An 18,286-nucleotide genomic window follows, 5' to 3' on the forward strand; every position below is an offset into this window, starting at 1 on the left:
ACGGATGACAGACCAAGGGGGTCTCAGTGCCCTGAGCTGGAGGACCATGACTGTGAGAATGATCATCTAGTTGACCCTGAAATTGTGTGGGGTCTGCTGCTCTAGTTGGATCCCTACAGATCTATGGGGCCTGATGGGATTCATCCCAGAATCCTCAAAGAGCTGCAGATGTCATTGCAAAACCTCACTCAAGGGTTTTTGAGTGGTCTTGGGAATCCAGAGAGATCCCACCTGACTGGAAGATGGTAAAAGTCCCAATTTTCAAGAAAGGCAAGAAGGAGGACCCCAGAAACTACAGGTCTGTCATTCTCACTCCAGTGCCTGGTAAAGCTGTGGAGAAGATTATTCTTGGAGGTAGTGAAAAACACCTGAAGGACAACACAGTCATTGATCGCAGCCAGCACAGCTTCATGAGAGGAAAGTCCTGCTCATCAAACCTGATTTTCTTTTACGACAAAGTAACCCAAGGCTGGGTTAAGGGTTGGTCAAGGGAAGCCAGTTGATGTGATCATTTTAGATTTCAGTAAAGGCTTTTGATACTGTCTATCCCAGGATCCTTCTGGACAAACTGTCCAGCCCACAGCTGGATAAACACATCATGTGGTGGGTGAGCAATGGGCTCATGGATCAAGCACAGAGGGTAGCAGTGACTGGGGTGACATCAGACTGGTGACCTGTCACTAGTGGGGTTCCACAGAGCTCCATCTTAGGCCCTGTCCTCTTCAACATCTTCATAAATGACTTGGATGCAGGACTGGAGGGGACACTAAGCAAGTTTCCAGATGGTACAAAACTTGGAGTACCTCAAAAGCAGGGAGGCCCTGCAGAGAGACCTCAACAAATTACAGGACTGGGCAATCACCAATCATATGAAATTCTACAAGGGGAAGTGCTGGATTCTGCTCCTGGGATGGGTCAACCCTGGATGGATGGACAGACTGAGGAATGAGGTGATGGAAAGCAGTGCCATGGAAAGGGACCTGGGGGTCCTGTTTGATGGTGAGTTCAGTATGAGTCAGCAGTACCCTGGCAACCAGGACAGTCAACCATGTCCTGGGGGACATCAGGCATTGCCGGGCGATCGAGGGAGGTGATTGTCCCACTCTGCTCTGCAGTGGTGCGGCCTCACCTTGAATATTGTGTGCAGTTTTAGTCACTGCAATATAAGAAAGACATTAAGCAATTAGAGAGTGTCCAAAGAAGGGTAATGAAGATTGTGAAGGGCCTTTGACACTGTGTGAGCAGTGGCTGAGGGCACTTGGTGTGTCCAGCTGGAGAAGAGGAGGCTGAGGGGAGACCTCATTGCTGTCTGCAACTTTCTCGTGAGGGGAAGAGGAGGGGCAGGCACTGATCTCTTCTCTCTGGTGACCAGTGAAAGGATCCAAGGGAATGGCCTGAAGTTGTGTTAGGGGAGATTTAGATTGCATATCAGAAAAAAGGTTCTTCACCCAGAGGGTGGTTGGGCACTGGAACAGGCTCCCCAGGGCAGTGGTCACAGCACCAAGCCTGACAGAGTTCAAGAGGCATTTGGATGATATTCTTGGGCACATGGTGTGATGCTTGGGGATGGTCCTGTGCAGGGATAAGGGTTGGACTTGATGATCCTTGTGGGTTTCTTCCAACTCAGCATATTCCGTGATTCTGTGATTCTGCGATTCTGTTTTGGTTTATATCCACCTCCAGCTCAGGCTATGGCTGCCTTATGGCAGGCAGAACTTTGATGTAATAGATTTCCAGGCTCTGTTTGGATAGCCACTGCCTCACAGAGCCAGCTCATGATGTGCAGGTATGAACGTGTGGCTCAGTGCAGTGCTTATCCCTGCTCCCCATGCAGTCAAGCACGTCTTAGCTACCAGGATAATGACTGTTATTGGAATTCACTGAAGAAATTTATGATCCATGTGATTACTTCTACAAAAGAAAATGATAGAAAACAAATAAAAGTCATGAGAGTGTTCATTTAAAAAAAGTAAGGTCCCTTGGCACAAGAGAAGGGTAGAGTTAGGCTACATGGGGACAGATGTTTGTCTGCAGGAGCCCAATTTAGGGAAAAATACGGCAGTTTCTTTCTAAACTTACCAGAACCCCAAAAAAGGGTGCTGTTCCTGGCTTGGCTCTGAGTTTTGTCCCCCAGCCTTCTATTCTTGTTAACTTAAGCAGCTGTGTTTATTGAACACCATTTTTTCTGATTTGTCCTAATTTCCTGTCAAATAGAAGAGCTGCATAAGGCGTTGTCCTAAACCTAGAGCTTAATTAACAAAAAGGCCCAGTAGTGGGAATTGCTTGAGCAACCACTGGCAGTAACAGGTGTGGCAGGAGGGACAGCGCAGGCACGGAGTTGTGGTCACTCCCCCTGGTGGGTGACAACTGGGAGCCATCACATGGCTGTGGCAGGGAGGAAGGCACATTGTATCACCTTGAACCACCTGCATATTGTATTACCAGTAGCCATCACATGGGTAACAATCATCCACCCCCATGTTCCTGATGGTTTCTCCCTCTTGCAAATACACATGCAAAAACCTGATATCTGAGAAAATGCAGCAAAAAGTGTCCAAACATGTGTGTCTGCACGCAGCTGGCTCTGGTTGAGCTGTAGTAGCTCTGGAGCTTTTGATTTGTGGGGTCTTCTGAGACTTCAGTGGCATACTTGGAAGTGGCATATGGAACTTCTTTGCTGAGTGTTTGCTCCAATTGCATTTCAGTCCAAAGCTACCAGCAGCTGGACAACAAGCCTGTTCCATGTTTGACTAGGCTGCTGTTTTCTGCTGGTATTGTCACACAGTCTCAAGGAGACCAGGCTAAGGGACACACTCATGACTGCTGTGCTATCTCAAAGGACTGCAGCTGGGTACTCTGCACAGTGAACAGGGCTAGTGCAGTGACAGTGGTCAGGCTTTCTCTGGTCTAGGAAGTTTCCACACCTTGAATGAACATGGCCTCTGTCTGAGCTGGCCCTGCTTTGAGCATCTGCCCATCCTCCCGCCTTTCCACTGAGCAGGAAGTTTTCCATCACCTTTCTGCCCCACATCCAGTACCAGTGCATGAATGTGCCTGCATCTTCCCCATTTCCTACAGAAGCAGTTCTCTAAAGCCACAGCAGTGTAAAAGACGTCCTCCTTCACCTCTTGGTTCTGGAGATTTTTATGCTCACGCTTTTCAGTTTCCCTGAAAATTACAAAGGAAACTTGCAGGAAGCTTACCTTAAAGTCAAGCAGACTGGTAAATGTGAGTTGATAATTCCAAGAGAAAATGCTGCAGAATGGACAGTTTTGCAGCTGAAGGTCCATCCACCACCATCAGACTACCTGTAGCCACCTGAGCTAACCCTGTAGGCAAGGGGTCTATATCTCTGTCCCACCATCTCAAAGTGGAATGTATCTCCAAGGTCTTGCCACTGGCTTGTAGCAACAGTGTTACTGGGAATCATTCTTTTTTCCTTCTTTCACTGTACCTCTCCCTCGGTGGGGCAGGGTGGTGGAAAGGTCTGACCCCTTTCCATGGCAGTGTGGAGCCTGGTCTGTGGCAAGAGGTGGGCTAACTCTGGCAGGACCCCTTTGTTTGTGTCTTTGTGTCTCAGCAAGGTAAGAACTATTGAGGAGGGGGCTTACCATTTCATGTGAAGGAGGGATGTGTCCAATTGCCACCCCTTCCTCGTGGTGCAGGCACGCATCATTCTCATGTGCGCAATGCGCTGCATGTGTGTGCGCCCCTGGGTGGCTGATCTGTGGTGTTTGTTTTTGAATAGGACAAGGGCTGGCCGGTAAAAACTGCTGTCAAGAAGTATAGCTGATGGACCTTAGAATAGCTGGTGGAATTCATGAGGCAGTCATGCAGTGTTCATTCATCTATCTTAGTTTCACTTATGTCTGCCCAAGTGCTGCGGTCATAATAGCAGGGCTTGAGACTTTCTCCCCACTTCTCCTTTTCCTCTCCCCTCTCTCATGTTTATTTCCTCTAGTTTTCCTTCCTGTCCTACTCTCTCTCTGTCTCTCTCTCACGCACGCACTCTCTCCCTCCCTCTCTTTCTCTTTTTCCCCCCTGCAAGGCTGATGGATATGCAGAGTATGTTAAGAAGCAAGCAACACTGTCACTGAGCTGATGGTGCTCAGTGACTCCTCGAGCTCCTGGCTGGTCTGTACTGCAGGAGCTTGACACCCTGACCACTGAGGCATAAAAAACAGAGAATTGGAAGCCTCAGCCTGACAGGCACTGGAGCATCCCCCAGAGAGGGTCCACGATGTGTGTCTGTGTGCGAGTGTGGGGAGGAGGGCAGTGGGGATGGTGGGGGAGGAGAGCAAGGCAGGAGAGGATGAAACAATGAAGTGTCAGCCCATTCCCACCCGCAGCCCTGCTGCAGCACCGATGAACATTTGGAAAGCACTGCTGCCTGCTCCGTGGCATGCACAGCATCAACATGGGAAAGACTGGGTCTGTGCAGCCCTGGGAGAACAGGAGAGAGGAGTAATGGGTGTGAAGGGAAGGGAGGGAGAGAAAGAGGGAGGAAAAGAGGGCGGTGGGACAGCTGAAAATGAGGGGTTGTCCAAGGGGAGCATGCTCCCCCTTGGGACACAGCTCTTGCAGGCATATGACAGTTCATTGTGAGCTTCATTTGAAGCCTGGGTGCTCCTGGTGCACAAAGGACAGGACAGGCTCTTCTCTGCACCCTGTGCAAAAAACCTGCAGCAGGGATCATGATCTGTCCTGCTGTCCTGTCTGTCCTGTCCCTCTGTCCATGCACTGTGCAGCTCCAGGGGAGGATGTGGCAGCAAGAGTCTCTCCCATCGGCTTTCACATGTCATGTTGGTCAGGCAGCCGAATTGTTCTGTGCAACTAAAAAGGGCTAAATCTTTGAATTTCTCACTTCCCTGTGGAAAGGAAGAAATGAAACCCCTGGAGAAAGTGCTGTGTGATCTCCTCCCTGTAGAAGAGACACCCACAGGATGAAGGGATTTGTGTGTGCTACACACTGACAGGAGGATCTGGCTGTGAGTCTTCAAGGACTGGGAAACATCATGACAGTCACAAGTGAAATTCCCAGACCTATTGCTGCCCATGTGCTTTGCAGGCTTGGGCAAACACCAGAAAGACTAAGCTGGACCAGAAACCTGCTGGAAGCTGAGAGGCTTTGTGGGGAAGAGGCAAGCAGGGAGGGCTCTGGGTGAGACAACAGTCTCAGCTGTGGTGGTGCAGAGGCAGAAAGGACCAGAGAGAAGCTTCTGTGTCCTGTGGGAGAGAGCTGGATTCCTAACTTGCAGAAGGCAATGCAGATGCTTTTACCAGTGGCCCAGGTACATCAGGTGGCTCCTGACATATCTTCTGGCATTGCCAGCTTTGCCATGCCTCAGTCTTTTAGAGTGAGCATAGTGATGGAGGTAACATTCAGGCGCTGAAGTCGTCTATCATCCATTGGGTCAAGAGCGGAGAGGAATTATAGGTATGGTGTACTTCACTGTGAAGAAAGGTCTGAAAACAGCTTCATTTTTCCTGGCTCATGGTGAATTAATACCATTCCTTAGAGGCACTAAAGAAAACCTCTCTGAGCTTGTGAAGTGATGTGGTTGGCACAGCAAGGTACACTGAGTGTGGAAGCACTTGCTGTTGCTGACTTGGGACCTCCTCTCTGTGGATGCTGTGTCAGGGGGAGAGAGCAGGCTGAGGCTGGTAGATGCAATACCATGGGTCTGAAGGGCAGTGAGAAACAAGAAAGGGATGCTAACAGAGACCTCCTGGAGCAGACCAGTGATGGGCAGGTCCTGCTGTCAGCACACTCAGTGTGTTCACCTTGCGGTGCAGATGGAGAGGCAACTCATTTTCACTGAAGCAGCATCATGTGGAGACCAGGCTGATCTAGATCTGACCCTATATTTTGGTGACCAGAGCATCATCCCCTCTCTCCTGGAGCCAGCAGGCCAGCAACTTGCCTAAACTGTGTCCTGAGAGAGAAGGCCTCTTACTGACCTGGGGACCCAGGAGTGTTCTCCAGGGTGGGTCTGTCAGTTGTGCTGGGCAGGGGTGCTGAGCCTTGGGTGCTCAGGACATGGTATCAGGGGTCTCCTGCACAGCTGGGGTAAAGGCAGCTCCTGTGTACGGCATGGGGGCTGCACCAGCACCAAGGACCAGAGCAGGCAAAAATCATGGTGAGCATCTTCTGCTGCAGGGTGGCAGCCCCCTCCTCTTGGTTTAGGAAACCTATCCTTTCTCCTGCCATGCTGCACTGTGCGTGTATATATTTATGTGTGGGAGAGAGAGAAGGAAAGGAGGAAGAAAGAGATAGAGGAGAGTGGAAATCTGTCATTTGAAGAAAATTTCCTAGTAAAGCAGCAGCAGTGTTGGTATTTGCATGGTGGAGGGCCTGGGTCAGAGCCCCATGGTGCAAAGCTCTGTACTGAATAACTTGGAGCTGAAGTACAAAGCAGGAGGTGACATGTGAAGAGAACAAACAGATGGGGAGAGCGGGTGCTGGCAAGGAGATAAATAGCTCTTCAAGCATTTTTTCTGCCTTTGTCTAGGAGGTTCAAGATGTCTGAAACTGATGCAAACATCCTTCTCCTTGGCTTACAGTGTTGGACAAATAGCTGGGACCGTGACCATGTTCTCCTGGAAGGGTACCCAGTATCTAGAAAACTGGCTGGTTCATCTTGTCCTGCAGTAGAGACCCTATCTGAGCAGCCCTGTCCTTGTATTGCGTTTCTTGCTCTGAGTGCTCTTGGGCCATAGAGGCAAGGACCAGCCCCACCAGTGTGTCCCAGAGGCCTCTCCATCCCTCCTCATTGCCTTGTTCCTCAGCATGGGCTGCCTGAAAAAGTCCCACTAGCTTAGCAGGCCTGAGCTACAGCACGGAAAGGATGCCTAAAAGATGACTGCACTCATTTACTTAATAATTTGCCCACCCATATTGCCCTCCCTCAAGGTGTCCTGCAGTGCTTTTACTGTGACTATCACTGGAGCACAGTGCGCGCTGAAGAGCTCCTTTCTCTCAGAATTGTAACTGTCATCTCAAATCAAATAATATTTTGTTCTGTCTCTTTAACTCAGGGAGTGAGTTTTCTGGGACCCCGTACAGCCACCCGCAGTATTCAACATACAACGACTCCTGGAGGTTTCCCAACCCTGGACTCCTGGGTAAGTGGCTACCCCCGCCTTGAGAGCTCAGAGCAATGTGTGTAGTGTTTTTCCACCCCTGGGGTGGGCAGAACATGTGTACTGACCTGGTCCTCAGTCCCTATGCTCAGCCCATGCATGAGACTGCAGGTCTTCTTTGGGGTGCATAATTATTCTTGATTCACTTTGCCAAGAAAAAGCCCCAGCCAAACCTCTCATCATCCTGCTTCTGCCTGATAAAATCCTTCCAGAGACATGGGATGTTGCCAGAAAGCATGATCTGCATTTTGTTGAGGGTAAGGGATCCTGTTCAGACAAAACTTGAGGTACCAGTTTGCTTACAGCCAGATGTAAGCCCCATCAGTCCCCATGCCATTGCTGCTTGCTCATGCAAGTGCTTTGCATCTCTCCCTGACCTCATGTTGCATTGGTGCCCCAATTGTGTGTTTGCCCACTCCATCCCTCCTTAGCAAGGGACTACTATGCCCGTGCAGCCTTGCTGATGCCAGCACAAGCGATGGGAGACAGAAGCCCTGTAGCTCATGCAGGATCATGGCCCTCATGTGAAGGATAAACATAATCCATTTTACACCACTGTCAAAAGCTGGCCCCCCTTGACCTTATATACATGTAGCATGCAGTAATTAGAATTTTTCCCTGCATAATTTGCATGGATGAGGTAAGTAAAATACCAATTAATTGTCGTCTCTCAACAGAGGACTAGCATGCCTTAGAGATTTCCAGATTTATGGATGACAGGGCTGTTATATGTGACCTCCAGCAGCGAAATAATTCTGAATTTTTGTCATACTTTTTTAGTCCAGTTTCTTTGTTTTAAGTAATTGAGTCCCCATGTAATTGAACCACCCAGGCTGTATTCATCATTGTTCTTGTCCTTAAACAAATCCTTGGGGAACCATAGACTGCCTCTGCCTCTCATGCCATGGTGCTGGTATAATGCTGCTATTTGCTGTGCCACATTTAAGGGTTTGTTAGCGCTTCCATCATAAATCAGCAGACAGATCTCCAGCTAATATGGATGGGCATAGCTGCACAAAGCCAGGGGAGTCCCTGTGCTCAAACTCACAGTTTCCATGGCCACAGCCAGTAGCGCTGGTGGGATTTTGGCTGGACTGCGTGGGAAAGATGCTTTTGCCAGGAGGAAGAGCATACACCATGCTTTCTTCACATCTCATTTTGCAACTCCTTTGGAAGCAAAAGAACTGCTTCAGCAATGCTTTGCATCATGGATGGGCCTAGGAAGCCTGGTTGTAGGTGACTTTCTAAATTTTGCTTGCAAACCAGCAAAAAACCAGGCATGACACTAAAAATAAATGACAACCCAGCCCTAACCCTGCCCTTCTTCGTGAAGACAGGGCTTTTGGAGGGGTACCTTAGCTGTGCACTGTGCTCCTGCCTGTGGGTGTCCGCCACCACAGGGGAGGATGTGTGCACCATCCGGAGCCATCTCAAAGCCATTCCTGAGCTCTGTGCAGCCTCACAGGGGTGGACAGTAACCTTTCGACTCTATCAGTAGCAGGTTGTGCCCATGACCTGCTCAGCTCTTCATTTGAGGTGATGGTCTTTTATCAGCTCCGAGTGTGCTGTCCAGGGTGCCAGGCAGGGTAGGTCTCCATGGTGCCCTGAATATGTTGGAGATACGTAAGTCTGGATCAGGAGAAGACTTTAAAGCAGAGGCCGGCCAGGAGACAGCTGCTTGCTGCCAGGACACCTTTTACCTGTGCCATTCCCTTTCTTCTCCATTCATTCTCTTTTTCTCTTTTCCTTTTTGCATGATGCATTTTGGGGGCAAATTCCATCTCATCTTTGCCATATGAGCACAGTTATGGGGATGGCATGCTCCTTGCAGCAATGCTTGTGTCTCAGGCTGGCAAGGATTTCTTCAGCAGTATTTACTCAGCAGCATGCTGTGAATCTGTGTTTAAATGAGGTAAGGGCAAAAAACTTTGGATGCTCCTGTTTTCAGAAACTTCAGCTTTATTGAAATTGAAATGTTTCATTTTTTTTTTGTTTAATTTTATTTTTTGCTGTTGCGAATTGTTAAAATATATAATCTTGCCTTCCTCTTTTTTACCCTCTTCGATATACTTTTTTTGGCGTTTTCAAAATCTTCTGTTTCAGTAAACACAGGCTCAGTGATTGTACAGATAAGGTTATATTGCTTTGAGTGTTTAACGACGCTTCGATTTGGAGTTATGAGACTGGAAGTCTTGATGCATCAAAAAGAAAAAGAAATTGGGAACTTTTGTTCTGCTTCAAGTCCTGAAGATTAACTTAACATTTCAGTTCAGCCTGGTCACAAAATGGGGTGAACTGGAGGTTCCTGGAGGGAGAATCCCCTTGCCTGACCACTGGTAGGTCTAAGTACAGTGATATGATCTGAGCAATGTCTCCACAATCAGCCGTAGGCTATGGGTCAGACATCTCTTGTGCCTTGCAAAAATCCCTCTTAACCACAACTCTGCCTTTGTCACTGGGAGCCTGATTCTGATCCTGCACTCCTGTCTTCCTAGTGCCTGCTAATTCTACTGGTAATTCAGGGCAAGTAGGACTCTCTGGCAGTGCTTTAAAAAGCTGCCCCAAGTCGCCCTGCACACCCAGAAGGTGCCATGTGATGAGCCTGAGCACCCGCAGTGGAGAGGAGGTTAATTTGCACTATATCCAGGATGCTTCCACTCCTCTCAGGAGTATACGTGAGAGCACTTAGTAATTCTCTCCTGAGAGGAAGCTCTGGCAGTATCAACCTCAGAACAGAAACCCTGACAAAATTAATCAGGACTGGTACATTGCCTGACACAGTTTGTTTTACAAAGTCCTGTTCCTTTCACTGAGATGAAAGTGTAATACTGTAAGCACTTAACAGTGCCTATGTTCAATTAATTCCCTGGGCTGGCAAGGAAGAATTGCACAGCAGCAATCACACCAGGCTGAGACCTGTGAAAAAGGAGCTAAAAGGAGAGATGCCACGATTTGCAAGTGGTAGGAAGAAAGGATACTTGGGCTGAAAAATTATTTTTTATTTTTTGGGGGGCGTAAAGAGAATAGGAACTGAGAGAGAGATGAGAATGGTGAGAAAGCTTTGGTTGTTAGTCTCTAATCTTTGTCCTGTGCGTGTGGAGCAGCAGTGAGGGGTGTGAAGTGGTGTCTTCATGGGAAGGTAGAACCATGCTTGTGGCATGCAGACAGTGGGAAAAGGCTGTCTGGACCCAGAAGAGCACCAGCTGCTCACCATCACCCCAGTGCCTGCTCTGCTCTTGCTTTGGTGCTCCCCACTCCTCTGCACCATGCAGCCAAGCCATGTCTGCCCCAGCCGTTTTGGGAAATGCTGCAGATGGGGGACTGCTCTCCCTCCTCTCTGGGGCAATCCCAGGTTCTGTGCCCCACTGCTCTTGGGGAAGGGCAGAAAACCAAGCCACAGTCCTCCAGAGTGGTCAAGAGAAGCAGGGGCAGAAGAAGAAGTCAGTTGCTTGCTTCAGCTCTGCAGCATCTTCCTGCTCTTCGAGTCCTGCTGTCAGCCCTGGTGGCACCCACACCATTCTTGTGTGGCAGGGACACGACAGTCTTTTATGTGGAGATTGGCTCAGTCCTTCCTTGACCATAGCAAGAGAGACGACAGACCTTGAGTTCTTAGGGGGATGTGCTGGGAAGAGGACACAGACCCTGGTCACTCATGTGGTGTCTGGCTTGGTGGCTGTAGCAGGTGTACCCATCTCAAAGCCAGACAAAGACATGAGGGGAAGGCCCCTTTTTCCTGTTTATTTTTCCCCCACACTGTGCAGTGAATCGCTTGCAAGTGGTACAGTGCAGGGATGCACATGAACACGTGTGCCTGAGTTCTGGGGCTCACACTGTCACTGTCAGCACAGATTGGTGCTTGCCAGCATAGGGTCAGCTCAACACATGCGTGCTAAGAGTGGATAACAGCAACACTGTCTAATGAAGAAAAACGGTTCAGTTTTGTGCTGGCTTGTAGTATTTGGCTCAATGATGCTCGCTGTATGTTCTACTTGATGTGGTGTCCCATGTCCAACACGGATGTGGTCCCTGTGCACTGGTTGGGTGGGTTTGGCTGCACCATTGTGGCATTCTGGCTACCAGTGCTGGCATGGTGCTTCGCAAAGGCAGAGCTTGGAGCTAGTCAATTAGGATTGGATTCGATTCCTCTGTGAGTTTCTGTGGAAAGATTGGAGAACAAGCAGGCACTAGAAATGACTGTGTCAAGAGATAAATTGATGATAGTATGAATTAGAAAGGAAAAACGACAGAAGGATGGAGAAGTCTATTCTGGATGGGGGCATGGTGACAGGAAGAGTGAATACTTTCATTTTTCACTTTAAATACAAGCTTTTTCAATTGCACTTCTGAAAGGCAAACGGGAAACATCTAACTTGAGAGAAGTGTAAGACCTTTGTAAAGCATGGGAAAAATATTGGGCTTTGGTAGCTGCATTGAATCAGAACTGCAGTGGAGGAAGAGGGAGTGGGAAAACGAAGGCCCTGACTCCCAAAAGACCCCATTTACTCCATAACCTCCTAAAGTGTTGCATCCAGCTCTGGTGGGACCCAGACACTGCTCAATGAGTCAGGGTGAAATTGTTTGCTGCTGCTAGATCCCTCCTTTGGATTTTTCACCCCTCTGCTTGATTTGAGCTGTTATGGCCAGTGCTGGTTCTGGTGCTGGTGGGAACTGGGGTCTCTGCTGGGATCACCACTGGCTGCTCAACATCGACCTTGTGGTGATGTGGTAGGTGAAGAGAGCACTTCCACCCTTCACTGGCCTGTGAGTTGTTTTGTCTCAAGATACCGCCTGTCCTGCAGTGCAAAATGATCCCCATGGATCATTGGATGGACATGGGCCAGAAAACTGGCACCCCCGAGAGCGCAGCCCCCAGGTCACTTGCTACAGCGAGCATCCCTAAAATCCCAGCTAGACTGGACATGCACATTTCAAAGTCTGGTGTACTGTTACACTTGCCTTTGTTCATTCAAGACTAGCCAATTTGACCAAGGAAGGCTTCCATGTTTTCAATGGCTTGATTTTGACTGGGATACTTAGTATACAGCATTTAATTTTAGACTGCCAATGAGAAAGGTATTCACTGTCTTTCTGAATCTTTCTAGTATTCTCTCCAGGAAATACAGTTCCTGAGTCAGGGGCTTATTAACCTGGTGTCAGTTACCTGGAAGAGGACTGTCTGTCCAGCCTAGGCTAGCTGTTGTGGTGCCCTCAGCAGGTAATACAAGGATGTCAGCTCTACACTTGTGCAAGCATAAATGGGATGATGACCCTCTGAATGGATCTGCTCTGATGCCATTGGCTATGGCTTAAAATTTTTACCTTTTAGTAAATAAACCTAGATGGGTTAGGTTCCCGCCTAGGAGTTTGTATACAGACAACTTTACAAATGCTTATCCTGGCCAGTGATTTCACAGACTCTTTCGAGCTATTCTTGGACATGGTAAAACTGTCTTCCTAGTCAGGTGGGAGGACACTCCTGAAGATCAGGTTATCTCTTTTTGAACCCATCCCTTTGTGGTGGCTTTGTCTGATTTTTAAGTGTGAATGTCTGGGTCACTAAAGATGATACTGAGGACAACACAGACTGCCTCCCTGCATACAAGCTCCTGTTCTGCCACAGTACTGACTGGTGCGGAAGCCACGTTCCAGTAGCCAAACCCCTTTGTTTCTGACCCCTTGGAGTTGCAGCTGCAGAGTATCACATGCTGTGGTATGACACTGATCACGAAAAAGAAGTTTCCTTTGCTGTGACTGTGCCAAGGAGTGCATTGCACATACTGTGCAATAGCAGATGCTCCCCTGGAAATGAGAAGCAGGAGGCTGGCGATGAAGACTGAGCTGATTTCCTGATGTGGCACTCTGGACAGTGGCACTCTGCCTGATGTGGCAAACTAGAAGGAACAGGTGGGCTTGTCTTTTAGATGGATCCTGGTGGACCCACAATAGTGAGGTAGCCCTGCATGTTGCCAATGGTTAATGGTGACCGTGCATAAGCTTTCTCTTGGAGGCTGACTGTGCAACTCACACTCTGTGTTTGGGTTTTTGAACCAGCAGTAATCACTCAGGTCATTTTGGGCTGAACAGCAAAGCCTTCATCTGGAGGCTGTGCAGCAGGAGGAGAGGCCAAAAGGTTCTCCAGCCTCCTAGAGGTGGAGGCTCTTGGCTCAGCAGAGAGCAGGTGAACAACAGCATAGGGCATGCCAACTGGGTTTCTCCTTCCTACTCCAAAGGGTGTGCAGGGTCATGGCGATGGAACAACTGGGGCGCTGCCACACTCAGACTACACCCAGGGACTGGGCAATCATTGGACCTGCAGGAGCAGGGTTTGCTAGAGTCTGGGGTGGGAAGTAAACAGCCAAAAACACACCCTAGGCTTCACTGCCACTGATGTTTTCCTGAGAGGTCCACAGGCCCTATTGAGCTCTTATGGCACCACCTTTTCCTGGTGGAGTCAGCTCCTCTCTTAGAATGGAGCAGAGTTGGCTTCATTGCTGGTGTGCCTGGAACGTTTTTTAACAAGTGGTGCTGTCTGGACAGATTGGTGTCTTTCCAAGTACAAGTCAAAGACTGTTCCTCTTTCAAGTAAACAGTCCAGGTTCCTGGTGATCCTTGAGTGATCACTCTATCTACCACTCTGTAGCCTTGCAGGACAGAAAAAAATCATTACCAATATTTTTCAGGCCTTTTCTCAGTAAAGGAGTGCTTTCAGTGAAATATGTTGAATGCTTTGGGGTTCAACCTCCTCCACCTCCTCTTCCCCTGTCCGAAAGAAGGGGGGAAAATCAAAAAAGTCACAATGTGGTAGTGGGTTGGGGCTGTATTATTTTGACCTTTCATTCTAAAAAGTGATTAACTGTTTTGGTGAAGTAAATGAAATTGATGTTTTGAGTGAAGGAAGGGAAGAAGGTATTGAACTGCCAGCAGCAATGCAAAGCAACGGTACCCACTTCTTATGCAGAATACATGAATGTGATTTTTATTCTAATTACCCAGCCTTTATTGAAACTCTGGCTGGAGAGCTCTCTGCCACCCATGTCAGAATGCTGCAAACTGGCACCTTTCCACCTTTGTCTTCCTCATGGTGGTCTCATCTCTCACAGGCTCCCCCTACTACTACAGCACTGCGGCCCGTGGGGCAGCCCCACCAGCCACTGCCACTGCTTATGACCGCCACTGATGCCAGAGCCCCGGCACTGGCGCTGACGGTACCGCCTGGGACAACCGCGGCCAGTCACCCTGCTACAACCACGCCAGCTGCACCACAAGGGAAGGAGAAAGTACCTACTAGGAACATTATCATTGAAATTTTGCTCTTTAAACTTGGTGAACTCATTGTTGTATTCTTAAATCTGGTTGAGTCTCGAATCAAACAGAGAAATGGGAGGAAGGGGTTCTCCTGAAACTCTGTGTGCTCAAAAGTGCACAGTAGCTTCATGTTCTTTGCAGCCGGCTGGTTACTGCTTTAATCGCCTGCGGGTGCCATGGCTGTATCTGGGGATAAGGAAGAGGTGTGAGCAGCTCCCCTTGGGGCCGCTTCCTCTTGCTGCACACTGAAACATGCTATGAGACTCAAGGCAATTTTCTTCTCTTTTTTTTTTTTTTTCTTTTGTTTTTTTTTGTGGCAAGGCAAAGAAATCAATTTGCTCAGTTTTACACAAGCATCACTGTAAATACTTGCTACTTGCTTGTTTGTATTACTAGAAGAGTGGGTTAAGCATAAGCAGCAACATTGTAAAAATACAAAATCAAAACACATCTGAAAGTGTGTTTTGAAACAGGTGCACTGATTCAAAGAACTCAGTAAGCTTTAAGCAACTTTGAACCAGGTTAACACTCATTGTGGCTGTATTTTGGGCTGATATTATTTCTGTATAGAACATCATATCTGACAGTTGTGTGAGATCATGCTACATGCTGGTATCAAACACATGGGCAACTGAAAGATGTGGGTAATTTTGTGATATTTTACTGCTTAATATTCATTTATGTTCATTTGCCATCATAGCCCTGAAACAAATTGGTGGCTTCAAGTTAAGCGACCTCCAGGAGGGAATTCCTAAATAGCAGCGGACACCTTATGTACATCACAATAGACTGTGTGCTAAAACCCAGCCATGAAAACCCTGAGCGGAAGGGGAAAAAGTACCATGGTAATGATTTTTGTTTAGTGGATTGTACTTAGCGGGGTGTACCGGGCGTGAGGGCAGCTGCACTCACTTTCCAAGGCAAACTAGAGGGGAAGGGGCTTGTTTTGGGGGTCTGTGTGTTTCTGTGAAGGCATCGCAGATTCCAGCCACTGTAGCCCAGACACGCCTGGGGGGAATTTTGCCCTGCTAATTCCACATTTCTTCCCTCCTGCTCAGAGCAGGAGCACTAATAGTCACATGTCCTTCAATGTGTGGCTTGTGGGGGACTAACCTAAGGGAGGAGAATGGCTGCAAATTATCCCCTAAGCAGCTACACCAATCAGGGCAGCTCTACAGAGTCAGGAGAACTGCTGATCTCTCCCTACAGCCTTCCCCCGCCCCAGGCCAAGGGGCAGACAATCTCAATCACATAAGGATGATGGGCATGACTCCATCCCTTCCCTCCTGAAGGCAGTGGAGAAGCTGCCTGGTCCTGTTGAGATGAAGATCTGGCCATAGCCTCCTTACTTCTGGCCCAACCATCCTCATCCACCCGGAGCCACAAAGGGTCTGCTAAGGGGTCCTATTGCCACTTGCCCATGAGTGTCCCAAGGTGGAAGAAGGGTTTTTGGTGTCAAACCTGAGACTGATTCCTGTGGATGAACATTCAAGGAGGTATTTACCTGCTTCCAGCTGTACAAGCATTTCTCTGAAATGGCAGCTCCTGAGTTAACACTATTGTCTCTCCTGTCTCCCCACCTCACCATTTGTGCTGCATGTCTGGTGTCCACAGTGGCCACTGATGTGCTGAGAAGTTTTCTCTCCAACTCCAGTGGAATCTTCTTATGCTATGGAAGTGCAGCCATCACCTACAAGTTTCCAGGGCAGATGTGTTCTGATCCTCGAAAGCCACAGAGACACTTAGGTCCCACTGGCTCAATGACATTTCAGTGGGATATTCACAGAGCCCATCAGGGATTCTGGCCAGAGTCTTTCAAATTTTGCCCCTAATCCAGAAGTAAGTTTTGTGACAAGCTTATTGGTGAGATAAGTCCTACTTTTCATCTATCAGCAATTAATAACTGATACATACCCATTTTTAACTAAAGACAAATAACAGCATGGACAGTTTATACAGGTAACCTTCCAAAGCACTGCTTTGGGTTTGTACCTTTCTGAGCACCCCACAACTGCTTGGACAAATCTGCAAAGGACATTACCATTCCTGGGACCACATGTGAGAACCTGGATGAGGCTTCCTGTATGCACCTTCTCTGTGAGTTCAGGAAGGGATGTGGCCATCCAGTGCCTTTGCTGAAGAAGTGAGAAACAAGGGCATGACCATAGGTGCTGCTGTTGGTTCTGGAGCAGAGGTGCACTGAGTTACATCAGCTATGGGGACACCATCTGCTTGGTGACCAGACTGGGCTAAAACAAGTCTATCTGTGTGACCAGTGAAGGAACAGCAGCTCTTGTCATTGGCATGTGGGTCTTTCACCCACTCTGCCGACTGCCCTGCAACCACATTTCTTTTATTTGTTTCCTTAGCAGCATGGGTTGTGTGATGTACGTTAATTTAGATAACGTTAAGAAGACCAAACATGAGACTTTGGCAGATATTTGTGTGCTCAGACAAGCAGCCCTTGTACTTCAGCTAGGGACTTAGGAAAGGCACAGTGGGTCTGGCTGGCCTCAAGGCTTTCATCAGGACTCCCCAGGGCCAGACCTCTGCCAGAGCTTACCTGCCAGGCACAGTGGTGGGCTCTGTCCCAGGGACTGCAGGGGTGCATAGGCAGCATACAGGTCTCAGTCAGAGCTGCCAAGGGGAAACCCAAAGCTCCCACTCTTGCACATGCTAGGCAGGGACCTGTGCCTCGCCCTTCTCCCAAAACACATCAGCCATAGCGTGCTCACATCTGCTGGGACATGTTCCTGGCAAGAATAGCCAGTAAGAATTAGGCCATGGGAGTATTCATGCCATGCTGCTGGAAAAGGCATTTCTTGATAGTACTTTCTGGTTTTGAAAATGTTTCACTTTCCTCAGGAGGACTGGACTTTCTGACCATGACCTTCACTGGGGGGAATGTCCTCCTTGGAGAATGTCTTTGAAAGGCACTCTTGGTAGAAGAAGGTGGTCCTCCAGCGATAAGGGAGGACTGTCTGCATCCATCTGTCCTCTGTGGTCTCTCTGTTTCATGGGGAGAGGTCACTGGGTGAGGTGGAGAAGCAAATGACCCCTTGGGACTGCAAGGAGGAGAGAGAGTAAGACCAGTGCAGGAGTTTAAGTTGCTCTGCCAACCCTTTACTCAGATGGGATGCCCTGTAGAGCAGTGTATCATCACTAAACTCTTGCAGAAATCAGCCCCACGAAGTGCCTTCAGGCAGTTTCAGCACTAAACTCAGTAATACACTTGGCTAGATGGAGGGTTTTCCAGTACTGTGCGTTCCAGCAATAATTTTATTAAATACATTGCTGACACAGACAGGCTAAGAAATGAAATCTGAAAGGTGGAGAAGGAAAATGCTGCCGTAAGACAAACTCAACAGAAGTCATGAGACAGGATTGCATGAACTGACGTTTTGAGGAAACCCTCAATCAAATGCTGTGATACTGTGACTGTAAAGAAGACATAAAACATTGTGGGCACTGAGTTTGTTTAGCATCTGTGTCCAAAGACTCCATTACAGAGACATTTTTGTTAGGCAGCTCTATGGACTGAAGAGCTCTGGATGTCTTAGGACTGGATCCACAGACCAAAAGCTTTGCTTGTTCACTGTTAAATCAGAAAAACAGTGGGGCCAGAGTGTGCGTTCATTCCAAGATGTCTGAGCAGTGATCTGATTGACACTGGGACTGCAAGTGTTGGGACAACATCGGTGCTTGATGCACTTGGGAAGGAGGCAGTCAGGAAAGAAGTAGCACCAGGGGAAGAAAAATGGAAAAAGGGGTAAAAGGATGAGAGGCATCTTTTGGAAGAAGTCTTTTCTGACCAGTCCATAGAACTCACAACAGTGGA

At 48.4% G+C, this 18,286-nt stretch overlaps 1 long non-coding RNA gene across 1 annotated transcript in view; it reads left to right on the plus strand.

Moving 5' to 3' along the window:
* LOC108641944 overlaps nt 1-14,711 on the plus strand; it is a 33,792-nt gene extending 19,081 nt beyond the window's left edge. Inside the window, exons 2-3 of the long non-coding RNA XR_001922345.1 lie at nt 7,039-7,125; nt 14,244-14,711. This is a non-coding gene — a long non-coding RNA (uncharacterized LOC108641944). The remainder of the gene's footprint in view (nt 1-7,038; nt 7,126-14,243) is intronic.
* The last annotated feature ends 3,575 nt before the right edge of the window (nt 14,712-18,286 follow it).

This window comes from Manacus vitellinus, unplaced genomic scaffold (genome assembly GCF_001715985.3).
Source record: "Manacus vitellinus isolate BGI_N305 unplaced genomic scaffold, ASM171598v3 scaffold_9_pilon, whole genome shotgun sequence".
Taxonomy (NCBI): Eukaryota; Metazoa; Chordata; class Aves; order Passeriformes; family Pipridae; genus Manacus; species Manacus vitellinus.